The sequence below is a fragment of the Eurytemora carolleeae genome, unplaced genomic scaffold (genome assembly GCF_000591075.1).
Source record: "Eurytemora carolleeae unplaced genomic scaffold, Eaff_2.0 scaffold111, whole genome shotgun sequence".
Taxonomy (NCBI): domain Eukaryota; kingdom Metazoa; phylum Arthropoda; class Copepoda; order Calanoida; family Temoridae; genus Eurytemora; species Eurytemora carolleeae.
In genome coordinates this window covers 380773-393703 of record NW_019396201.1, presented here as the reverse complement: position 1 = coordinate 393703, position 12931 = coordinate 380773, and the positions used below count along the sequence as shown (strand labels likewise).

General features: G+C 32.9%; 1 long non-coding RNA gene across 2 annotated transcripts; it reads left to right on the top strand.

Annotated features, from left to right (window-relative positions):
• The first annotated feature begins 6407 nt into the window (after window positions 1–6407).
• Window positions 6408–12613, top strand: LOC111697979 (uncharacterized). Of its 2 annotated transcripts, XR_002764433.1 has the most exons (5): window positions 6408–6574; window positions 6752–6883; window positions 11194–11277; window positions 11824–11891; window positions 12522–12613. It is a non-coding gene; the product is annotated as an uncharacterized LOC111697979 (long non-coding RNA). The 2 variants fall into 2 exon arrangements; XR_002764432.1 differs by lacking the exons at window positions 11194–11277; window positions 11824–11891; window positions 12522–12613 and having other exon boundaries at window positions 6416–6574; window positions 6752–6937.
• Window positions 12614–12931: the final 318 nt, after the last annotated feature.

The following is a 12931-nucleotide window of genomic DNA, read 5'->3' as shown; positions in this document are numbered from 1 at the left end:
TTAAAAAAAGTTTACCAAGGTTTACAAGGTTTATTAAGAATTAGAGTATTTATAGAAAAATTGACTTTCATAGGTCACAACTATCATTTTCATTAATATGTATGTTGTTAAAAGCACATAAATGAAATGTAATTTTTTTAACACCCTTTCTCATCAAAAGATAAATAATAATTGAGTAAAAAATAATAAAATGATAAAAAAGATGTTAGTAAAGATTAAAATAACAATAATACAGTGAAACCCTTAATAACGAATAAATCGGAAGAATTTATCAAATGTCGTCTTGACAATTTTTCAATGAGTTTTATACTATATTACGTAAATTTCAGTATTTGCGAAAATAAATAAATAGCCATGAATATGCGGGAACAGTTTTAAAGAGTTCCATATAATCATTTAATTAAAAAACTAAATATCTGCAACATTCCATTATCAGAAAGTGAAGAATACGACATTTGATGTATTCTTTCGATGTATTCGTTATTAAGGGTTTCACTGTAGCAATAATAATATTTTTTTTCTTTCTAATTTTCTTTATCTTAACAACACATTTGTCGTAGACCTTAGATATTTCAAACGAAGGGTTCTGTTAGATCAAATAATCTAAGTTTGAAATATCTTAGTATAGAATTGAGTTTGTGACAAAGACTTAATTTCTTTGTTTTTTAGTCCATATTTTTACAATTACATTTTCATTATTTTCTCAGAATTTCAAATGTGTAATTTGCTTTCGTTTAGAACATTTTCCAATTGCAACTTGTTAGTTACCCATCCTCACAGTATACTAATAATACAGTAGGTTCCAGTAAACAAAACAACTAGGGTGGTCCCGCCCCCCCCCCTTGACCAAAATTAATTATTAGAGCTTGAGGGTTGGTTCCTAGCCCCAGCTCACTACACGGCGCTAAACCTCCACCCACTCCAGTGTGGTGGCTTTCAATTAGCCGACTCAACCCATACCGTAGAATTAGAGTCTGGTTACCTAGCCTGGTTCAAGGAGCCAGAACTTAGTGGAACATTTTTAAAAGTGAGCTTTTAAATGATTCTGGCCCAACTAAGATAAAGGCAGGTTCGTGAAAAATGAAAGTGGGTATATGCTAATATTGAATTAAATTCGACATTAATCGCTACTAAATTTACTTTTATCCGTTGCCTATATGAGGAAAAAAATTGGTTAAAAACGTCTTATATCCAAGAGTGTGAGACCAATACAAATCCACCCAGTTGCATTATTCAACTCTGATCGTAAATAATTCAGATAAATTAAAAATTAATTATTAAGATATTGCAACCTATAAACGTCGAATTTAATTCGAGGCATTCATATAGAGTTGATATTTCATAATATTCTTTATTTCTTTTTTAAACGATGTACTTAAAACATATGTTAAAGAACAATTTTTGGCCACTAGGTGTCTCTGCTCTCGATTTCACTTAGCCACCTGCGTCAAAATTTCCATATTAAAGTCGCCCCACTTATCTTAAATTTTTTAACCAATCTAAGAAAATTCTGTTGTTCTAACGAGTTCCCTTATCAAACTTTGAGGCACATGTAAACTACTTTTCCTACTAGTAATAAACTCCAGAACAAAACAGGGGAATTCAATGGAAGGGAAGATTTCTATCACTACAAGGTGCAGAACACCACCGTGGGCATTCTTAAAACTATTCCCCCTGGTGTGGTGCTACCCAGGGAGAAGGGGGGGGGGTTACATGGTAGGAGGGACAGGGGGGGCACAATTATGCAAATTATTTACTGTCAACAATTTGTCTGGTTAAGGGATGCCGCCTAGACCACCCTGTAGATATGGATCTAAGGTTAAGATAAAAACTTCTAGAAAGGAATTTTCAAAAAGTTGTGTTATTCTTAATAAAATACATAAAAATTAATATAATCATGTTTTGGTGAAGAAGCATTTAACATTGTAGAGATGAAAAGAAGTGAAACCAGTAAGTTCTATATGTATATTTTATATAACCAAGGAAGAAAGTAACTCAGAGAACAGCTACTGGAGACAATTTCTTTTTAGTTGAAAACTTTTAACTGTACTATTCAGTTAAACTCATTTATTCTAGTGGAAAAATAATCCGATCATTCAATAATTCAAAACTTCGGATTTTATCAAGAAAAGAGGATTAATCTTTCCAAGAGAAGATAATTTAATCCGACCATTTAAAAGTACTTATCTTATGTTTCACAATTTAAAAAAAGCACTAAAAGTTTTCCCAATTTTGGTCCATAATCTCTTTCTGACGTGAACAACGTAAAGATCTGTTTTAAAAACCTGCACGCGTTGCGTAGTACAATATTTATTAGATTTTGGTGTTAGTATCACTGCAATTAATGATAACGTTTGGATTACTACCCCCNTACCCTCTACTTTCATTTTTCTATAATGTTTTTACAGATTGCATATCAAATATTTAAGCCAATATTCTGATATTGAAAAGTCAAAAAAACTAAAAAGATTATTTTATCGCCGCATATATTAAATAAATAACAAACTAAACAGTATATAGAACATTTACTTCGCACGGAATTAAGTAAAAGTAGAACCTTTCGATCTAAATATTCTTGATTTTAAAGAATATCTTTTTGAAAATGTGTTCTTCTTTCATTTTTACTTGATGTTTTTTTCAACAATCAAAACCTTTTTACTTAAAAATTGACATTTGTCAAATATCGCGGATTTGTGAAAAAATTGCGAAGTTTGTTTGAAATCCAGAGTATAGATTTGATTGACAGGTGGGAGGGGGTATTGGACGGGTTATCAATCTTTGTTAAATATCATCTTGTCAGCCCTGATCAGGATAGAATGAAGAAAGGTCTGTAAAGACAGATTTTGAAGGATTGTATTTTAAGAAGTTGGAATTTCCTGACAAAATCTATCAATAGAAATTATTCATTCATTTAATAATTCATTATTTTTTCAATTCCATATTTTAAATTCAAATCATTTTAGACGTTGTATCACCTTTCTAATCCAGACTTTTCTTGTAGGTTGTAATAAAATCAATATTGCCCCCCCCCCTCTTCAGGGGGGTCTAGTTCCCACGAGCAGATGATGTTCCCATAATAAAGGTTTATCGTAAACCTCTACTCTACCCTTCTTAAACCTTTTCTTAGGTTTACAATCAGCTGTAAACTAATTAGGGATTATACTGACGAGAGATGAACCATAAAGAACCAGTTTCAACTTTTCAACATTCCATAATGTTTTTATTTCCTTCATGTGTCTCAATTCTCAGTCTTCTCATGCTCAATGCGCATAACAGAATTCGTAAATGTTTGTTTTAACAGTTCGTAAATGTTCGTAATAGTTCGTAACAGTTCGTAACAGTTCGTAATAGTTCGTAACGTGTCTAGAAGTTAAATAGTTTATAACTGTTTGTAACAGCTTGCAACATTATAGGACAGTTTTCCTGCCTTTTTTAGGCTGATGCAGCGGTTACACCCCCCCCCCCCTCAGCTTGTGTTTCGCTCCTAATTATATTTTGAAAAATAAAATTGAATATTATTGAAGACGAATCAGATATTAACCAGCCTAGATTACAGGCTAGAGGTTCAACCAATGGTTTAAACCAGCCAATTAGTTTCTTCATGGAGAAAAAAACAAGGATTGGAGTTTTCAATCTATAGATTTAATAATCTAGATATCATCGTTTGAGCTATAAACTATGTACATAAAATCGGTTTAATTTGGTTATTCAGTTGACAAACCATGTTGATCATGTTTTCATGGATCCATGTTGATTTTGTAATAATGGATCCATGTTGATCTTGTTTTGATGAATCCATGTTGATTATGATCTTTTTTGATCCATATTTATCTTGTTTCGATAGATCTATGTTGATCTTGTTTCGAAACATACATGTTGATCTTGTTTTAATAGATCCATGTTGATCTTGTTTCTATAGATCCATGTTGATCTTGTTTCGATAGATCCATGTTGATCTTGTTTTGATAGATCCATGTTTATCTTGTTATTGTATTATATTATATGTTATACAGCTTAGTTAACATTGATGTATTGTGTTACAATTAATGATCCCTCTCATCCTGGGCGCAACTATAGAGGTTTGTTTGGGGGGNATACTTCTAAGCGTGCTGTGCAAGGAATATCTTCTCTTAGTGCTAAATATACAAGCCCATTTCCTCGTGGCTCTGTGAATATGACGCACACACTTCCTGTCTCAGCCCTGAAAGACTTTAAAAGAAATTCATCCTTTTCTGATTTCTTCACTTATGGAAACTTCACCAGCTCCAATTCTATTCAGAGCTCCAGCAGCTTGGATAAAGAGCCTTCACAAGGTGAACATAGCAGAATTCCAATTCCTACCCTGCGCAGAACTATCTTGAGTGGAACTGCTCCAGCTATACAACCTGTGCAATTAGTTTCCCCTGTGACCTCATCATCGACTCAAAGCTCCAGCAGCTCAGATGAAGAGCCGTCACAAGGTGGATATAGTAGATGTCCGATTCCTGCCCAACGCAGAACTATCAAACAAAGAACTGCTCCAACTACACTACCTGTGCAGTTGGATTTTCTTGTGACCTCATCGACTCATAGCTTCAGCAGCTCAGGTGAAGACTTGTCACAAGATGGACATAGCACTCCTTTTCCTGCTCCACGCAGAACAATCTTCCAAGGAACTGCTACAGCTCCACATCATATGCAATTGGACTCATCTGTGATCTCAACATCGCCTGATAGCTCTAGCAGATCAGATGAAGAGCAGTTTCAAAGCAAGCACATTGCTCCACTTCTTGCCCCACGCAGAAGAATCATCCAAGGAACTGCTTCAGCTACACACCATGTACAAAAGTATTTGTCTGTGACCTCATCATCAACTCATAGCTCCTGCAGCTCGCATGAAGAGCTGTCACAAGTTGGGCATACCAGCACTCCATTTCCTACCCCGTGCAGAACAGTCTTCCAAGGAACTTCTACAGCTACACATTATGTACAATCGAATGTGTCTGTGACCTCATCATCAACTCATGGCTCCTGCAGCTCAGATGAAGAGCCGTCACAAGTCCAACATAGCAGCACTTCATTTCCTGCCCCATGCAGAAAACTTAAACCTCTTCTATCAAAAAGAGGTTTCTCACCAGCTAATTCCTCCAATCCTGCTAATCCTGGTTCAGATAAAGGAGAAGCTCAGCCAAATCATAGACAACTAGTCTTACCCTGTCACATGCATGACAAACCAGTTAAACACAATTTAGCTAAGTTCAAGCAAATCCATGAAACTGATACTTCTGGTAACCATGATCTACCCAACTCTCTTAACTGGGTGAATTCCTTTTCAATGATAGGGTCAGAGGATGATGTTATCAAGAAGAGAACAGAAGTCAGGTCTCAGCTGCTAAATCTAACCCATGATACTAAATCGTTTGTACATGTCGGTATAAATTCTGATTCCGCACAGCCAAGAACTAAGATAATCCCTGATTTCTTTATTGTAAGTCTCAGTGCTGGTGCCATTAGAATTTCTGCAAATAAAGAATGTTCCATCCAATCTGTTATTCAAGAAATTCGATGTCATAGATCGCAGTTTGTGATCACCTCCTATCCCTTTGATCCAGGTGGTCAATTATAGACTTCAGTCTATCCTTGCTACAGGTGGTTTAATAAAGACTGAAGTCCCAATGTCAATTTCAGTTTCACTGATATTGACCATGAGTTTATTTTACAAGATCCTGCTTGAGCAGATCTATTTTCTCATCCAAGTGAAAAGGAGATGTAGTGTTATTTTTCAAATACATTTTCTCCCATTTGAGATATTTTTATGCATCAAAGCTCTGCATTATTCTCTCATGTAAATGAATTACACTCTCTTGTAAGCAATTCTTGTGAGTTTATTTCTGCATCACACAGAATATGCTTAAACTCAGCACTGAACAGAACTCTTTATTCACTTGTTCTGATTCAGATGTTGTGTTGAATATTGAGCGTTAAACACATTCTTGGAATGTACCATCTTGAATGTGGTTTCATGCAGTTTCAAGATTTGTCATTTATTATCAGATCTATCAGATTTTTTGTCACTGATTTGAGGACTTAATTGTTCCTGTACTGTTTCAAGAACAGTGTCACAGTTGAACTCTCAAATAATTATGTTGAATGTACATAATCTGTGCTCTAGTTATTTACAACAATAATGTACTGTATTAGATCTAATGCATGTAATTATTCCTGTAATGAAATGTTTTTATTGCATATGAATGTTACAATTTCTTTCACTGGCTTTGAAAATGTTCCATTTTCAATTTTTCCTGCCCCCCAATGTTGTACAAGCTGTACATACATAGAAGAAATTGAACCAAATATTTCGGCCCCCTTCCTGTATTAGTAGAACCCTGGAGAAGGATGAATATACAGAANTATTCTCTTTCCCCCCGCTCCTTACTGTACTGCAGGGACCCTGGAGAAGGATAAATTATATACATAGAATCCTGATTGTAAACCGGTATATGTACAGTGTATACTGTACAACAATAAAACTGAATCAAATACTTCAGTTTGCACTAACCTGCGCTGCAACTCTCCTATCAGAATTAATATTCAGGTATACAATTATCTGATATACTCGCTCATCTTCTCATGAAAACATATTGGAAAGTCTATATTTCTATTCACTATTATAAGTTTTATAGCGCTGAGTTCGATAGTAAATACAGGTCCATTCAAAAACCATTACTCTCTAACAAGAAACAAACAAATTCATATTTATTCTATTATTTAGAATCGCTGGTAGAGGTAGAGTGGGCGTTCCTCTCTCCCCCTCCCCCCCCCTTCATACTTCGTCTCTCTGCGTCCTGAGAGCTCGGAGTATAGAAGCATTAGAGATGTCAACCTGGACAACCTCCTTGGAAAGGTCGTTATCATTTATTTCTGTCTTATCTTGAAATAAATGATTTGTATAACTTTATTGCACAGCTGTATTTCTCTATCAGTGAATGCACTGAAATAATTCTGGTTACAATAATATAGAGGTTTTTACGTATAGAGAAGATAATCCTCTTTAAACAAAATCTGGTCTATACGACATTACAAACAATTTATTCAAATAACAAATTGAACTTTCATTCAAAATGCCTCGTCAAATATAGATTTTTTTTGCAACAATGCACAATTATTTGTTACCAAAAAGGTTATGTAATAAGATAAAATTTTATGTTTTTTTTGAAGCTAATATTGAATTTATCATCCTTTGTTTAGAAATCTTAAAGGGACTGACTTGTTCTGAACTAATAATAATTTAAGAATCTTAAAGGGACTGTCTTGTAACTAATAATAATCAAGAATCTTAAAGGGACTGTCTTGTTCTGAACTAATATTAATCAAGAATCTTAAATGGACTGTCTTGTTCTGAACTAGTAATAATCAAGAATCTTAAAGGGACTGTCTTTAACTAATAATAATCAAGAATCTTAAAGGGACTGTCTGGTTCTGAACTAATAATAATTTAAGAATCTTAAAGGGACTGGCTGGTTCTGAACTAATAATAAAAAAGAATCTTAAAGGGACTGTCTTGTTCTGAACTAATAATAATCAAGAATCTTAAAGGGACTGTCTTGTTCTGAACTAATAATAATCAAGAATTTTATAGGGACTGTCTTGTTCTGAACTAATAATAATTTAAGAATCTTAAAGGGACTGTCTGGTTCTGAACTAATAATAATCAAGAATCTTAAAAGGACTGTCTGGTTCTGAACTAATAATAATCAAGAATCTTAAAGGGACTGTCTTGTTCTGAACTAATAATAATCAAGAATCTTAAAGGGACTGTCTGGTTCTGAACTAATAATAATCAAGAATCTTAAAGGGACTGACAACGTAATTTTTATGCGACCCTCTTTTGAAAAACGGGCATGCCTGATATCCTAGATACGGTACCCTTTTTCATACCTGGGAAACAATAATTAAGATATCCTTGTTTTTCTTTCTGAAAATTAATTATTTCTTAGTATTTCTTAATAAAAATGATATGCGGATTTATTCAATAGAAAAAGGGAAGAAAATTGTCAGAATTTAACATTGGTTAGTAGGATAAGAGTTCGGAATTTGGAATCTTTTTACAACAAAAATTCAAGAATCAGCTTTAAATTATCTATATGATTTAACCGATAAACCAACTGTAGGATTTCCCTTATTGACTACCCGGCGCTAAGCGACGAACGGTTTATCACAATTCTCTCATCAATAAAATATCAGATAAAAACAAATTATTTCATTTTTCACGCACACACTCCCTTTAAGAAACCCGAGTTTACATTTTTCAGTTTTAAGTTTTCTTTCTCTGACATTTATTTGGCAAACACGATTTAAAATAGTTCTCCATAGATATTCATTCTGTTTATTCATATTCATTAATTTCATTCTTTCATTTATCCAGGTTATCAATATTCATTTCATTCATTCTTCCAGGTTATTCACTTCATATTCATATTCATTCATTTGATTCATTTATCCAGGTTGTTCATATTAATATTTATTTCATTCATCTATCCATATTCATATTCATATTCATATTCATTTCATTCATTTATCCAGGTTATTCATATTAATATTCATTTCATTCATTTATCCAGGTTATTCATATTTATATTCTTATTCATTCATTTCATTAATTTATCCGGGTTATTTATATTCATATTTATTTCATTCATTTATCCAGGTTATTCATATTTATATTCATATTCATTTCATTCATTTATCCAGATTATATTCAATATTCTATTCATTTCATTCATTTATCCAGGTTATATTCAATATTCATATTCATTTCATTCATTTATCCAGGTTATATTCAATATTCATATTCATTTCATTCATTTATCCAGGTTATATTCAATATTCATATTCATATCTATATTTACTTATTCATTCATTTATTCTGCCAGGTTATCAAAAAGTCCAAGTTTGAAATATCAAAGATTTACACCATCAGGTTAAAAAATGTAGAGATTGGAAAATTAGAGTTTGTGGCAAGTGTTCAGTTCTTTCTTACTGTTTCATTTCACAAGAATCAATCTTTCTATTAATTTCTTGTCTAGGTATTTATTCCTTCCATTTATTTTATTTGCTATTAATTCCATTTTCTATTACATGTAAATGTTTTTTACTGTTGTTAATTTTGCAAAAATCTAATTCTTTAATTCAGTTTATATACAAAAATACTCATTCATGGAGCTTAATTTCACTTACATATTTTCTAACCGCCTTTTGATCAACATTACTAACCTGATTCCCCCAACAGTATAGGGTGTTCAGTCAAATCAACAGTATAGGGTGTTTAGTCAAATCAACAGTATAGGGTGTTCAGTCAAATCAACAGTATAAGGTGTTCAGTCAAATCAACAGTATAGGGTGTTAAGTCAAATCAACAGTATAGGGTGTTCAGTCAAATCAACAGTATAGGGTGTTTAGTCAAATCAACAGTATAGGGTGTTCAGTCAAATCAACAGTATAGGGTGTTCAGTCAAATCAACAGTATAGGGTGTTCAGTCAAATCAACAGTATAGGATGTTTAGTCAAATCAACAGTATAGGGTGTTCAGTCAAATCAACAGTATAGGATGTTTAGTCAAATCAACAGTATAGGGTGTTCAGTCAAATCAACAGTATAGGGTGTTCAGTCAAATCAACAGTATAGGGTGTTCAGTCAAATCAACAGTATAGGGTGTTCAGTCAAATCAACAGTATAGGGTGTTTAGTCAAATCAACAGTATAGGGTGTTCAGTCAAATTAACAGTATAGGGTGTTCAGTCAAATCAACAGTATAGGGTGTTCAGTCAAATCAACAGTATAGGGTGTTCAGTCAAATTTATTGTCCTTTGGGAAAGTAAAGTAAAGAAACATCCTGGTCAGCCAAGTTTTCGTGAGAAAAATGTCACATTTTAATCTCAAAAGACGATAAAATTGTGTTGTGAAAAAGACTTTTTCGAAAAATTGATAATTTTACTTAAAATTTTTCTGAAAACTTTCATTATATATTTTTTAACAACAATTTCTTACTCGTTAAAACTCATTTCGTTTAAAAAAAACTCAATTTATTATTGCATTAAAATGTTTATAAGATTATGAAACTTTTACTTCTAAAAGTAAAAAGATTATTTTAACTTTATTCTTCTGCAACATTGTGCTATTTATTTAACTACTTCCAATCTAAATCTTCCCTACTGTATACTCTGACAAAGAAACTGAGAAATTACGAAGGACGCTTATTTTGATAACGCTGAGCTATATCCTTCCTTGCTTTACTTAGAACCTGGAGAAACTTATTCAAACCCATCCTTGTATACGCAATCTAAACCTGAAGATAATTCCGGGCACTTTGATTAACTTTCACTAATTTATCACTGCGCTCTTTATGACGCCTTCTGTTTCTGTACATGTACAGTATGTAACTGTACATATATGAGTATGTTGTGTGTATGTAAGTGTTCACCCTGAGTAAAGGTGTGCAAAGACTGAGCTCTAAACCCAACCTGGAGCTTAACCATGAGAGAGAGAGAGAGAAACCCAACCAGTTTAAAGTTTATGACTCACATATCCATACATGGATGGATACATACTCCCCTGTATATATATATGTCTGGCTGTTTGTCTGTGAATTGGTTGCATTCATGGTTACATCTCCCCTATTCTGTGAATTCAGAATTGGTTGCATTCAAGCCTCTACAATAATTACATATTATTTGCCAGGAATATGCATCAGGGTTTAGCATATTAAGTAAAAAACTAATCTTTTTCAAGTTAACTTTTTCTGCTTGACGAGTGCCGTACAATGGCAAGCTTTGCAACCACAGCAATTATGGATTAACTATTAAGATTGGGCCGTTTTCACTGGTTTCACGTTACTAAACAAATTAAACTTTTTGCAACTGGCCGATTTTAAAAATATTTATTTTGAAATCTCAATATTTTTTACTTTTTTAAGGGTATTTTATGTTGGCCTGAACAACTTCTGTGAAATAAATATTGCCATACAAAAATGACGATAAGAGAGAAAAATTAAAAATTTTAAAATATGTTGCTATGGCGTAATTAAGAAACCACTGAATACTGTCTTCACATTTTGAAAATGTTTGATTTTTCTTTTTGCAAAAAATATTTTCAATTTTTAACGAATTTAAACGATTTCATCGTTATTGAAATCACGTGATTCAACTCGGATATTTAGATACCAAAGACGAAGTATAAATGAAGATCTTTTCCCCCGCTTGCATTAGTGAATTTTTTGACGTTTAACAAAAACAAAAACCAGGTTGGCAATTTTCTTTTCTCAATTTTTCTTGTATGTCCAAACCAATTCCTGTTCCTATTGAGGATAGTGCAATTGTAAAAAGACGACGCCCCTTCAAAGGAAACTTGGGAAAAATTCTACAATGATAAAAAAGTTTGTTCCATTAAACGTTTTTGTATGATTGCTCTTAAAAAACGCCATTTAAAGGTCAAAACTGAAAAAAAACATAGGGTCGGATTTTACAGGTCAGTACTCATTGGCAACGAAAAATGGTCGAATATCATGAGTAAAAATCATTGAAAATATCATCTTCAGCTAAAAATTGTCGAAAAATTATCTAAAATCCTGCTTTACTTCTTACGTTTCGCCATTATTTGATAAAATATACAAGCTAAACAACACTGCAGTAGCGCGAAGCTACAAGCCTCACTGCAGAATCATACACAAAGATTTATTTCTTCATTTTAGCCCTTTAAATTGTGTTTTTAAGAGCAATTGTCCAAAAAATGGAATTATTATATTGTCAAACAGGGGCAAACTAAGTTATATACTCAAATATTCTTTTAGGCTGTACGCCAAATAATTCTTTCCATTTGTGAATCTTTTACCTACGTTATTTGGAAGAACCCTGAAAGGTTAGATTTTTTGTACAATCTAATTTATCTGAAAAACCTACATTTGACGATATCGACGACTGATGAGTAATAGTTCAATAAATTGTCCAATAGGGGATTATTACTTGATTATCAGAGACAGAAAAGATCAGTAGCACCCCCCCCCTCACCCTGTCCTTAATATGAGCATAAAGTTATAAAATAATAAAACATTTAAAAATTCAAAAACTAATTTTCACTTGATGTCTGTAATATCGATTGTTTTGAGTATAGTTTAAACCAATTTTCCGTCATTGCTACGCTTTAGATATTTCAACAAACCAGTACAGGGACTGTTAGTTCATTTTCAAGATACTTTCCATGCATGCATGTCCGATCAAGTATAAATTAGATTTTCATGTAGGAAAAATACAGAAATTATTAGATCTAAACACATTTAAATCTAGAAAAACGGTCTTCCAAATTATTAATCAAACAAAGGTTTCAAGGGTACTGTTGTGAATCGGACATTGCCCCTTTGCATGGAGAGTCACTGAAATTACGCTTACAGCCCCTTTAAACAACAGACTGATTTTTGGCTTTGCTTTCTCTAGTAAAAAAAATCTCTTATCCTCTTCCACTCTGTCCCTCAAATTTTAAGTTATGAATCAGGCGAATCAGGCAGAAGTTACGAATCAGGCAGACATCATTTGGAAATCCCGGATTAACTGCATATGTCCACCATGCTTTTTAGGGCAAAGAAGAAGCTGTAATCCATTCAAATGCAATGAAAACAACAATTCCAAAATATTATAAGATACAGGGTATCCCACGAAACACGACAGTTGGTGAATAGTTAAAATGTCTTCTTCCACAATTTGTTAAGTTGTTTGATACAGTGAAACCCTTAATAACGAATACATCGAAAGAATTCATCAAATGTCGTATTCTTCACTTTCTGTTAATGGATTGTTGCAGATATTTAGTTTTTTTTTAATTAAATGATTATATGGAACTCTAAAACTGTTCCCGCATATTCATGGCTATTTATTTATTTATGCAAACACTGAAATTTACGTAAT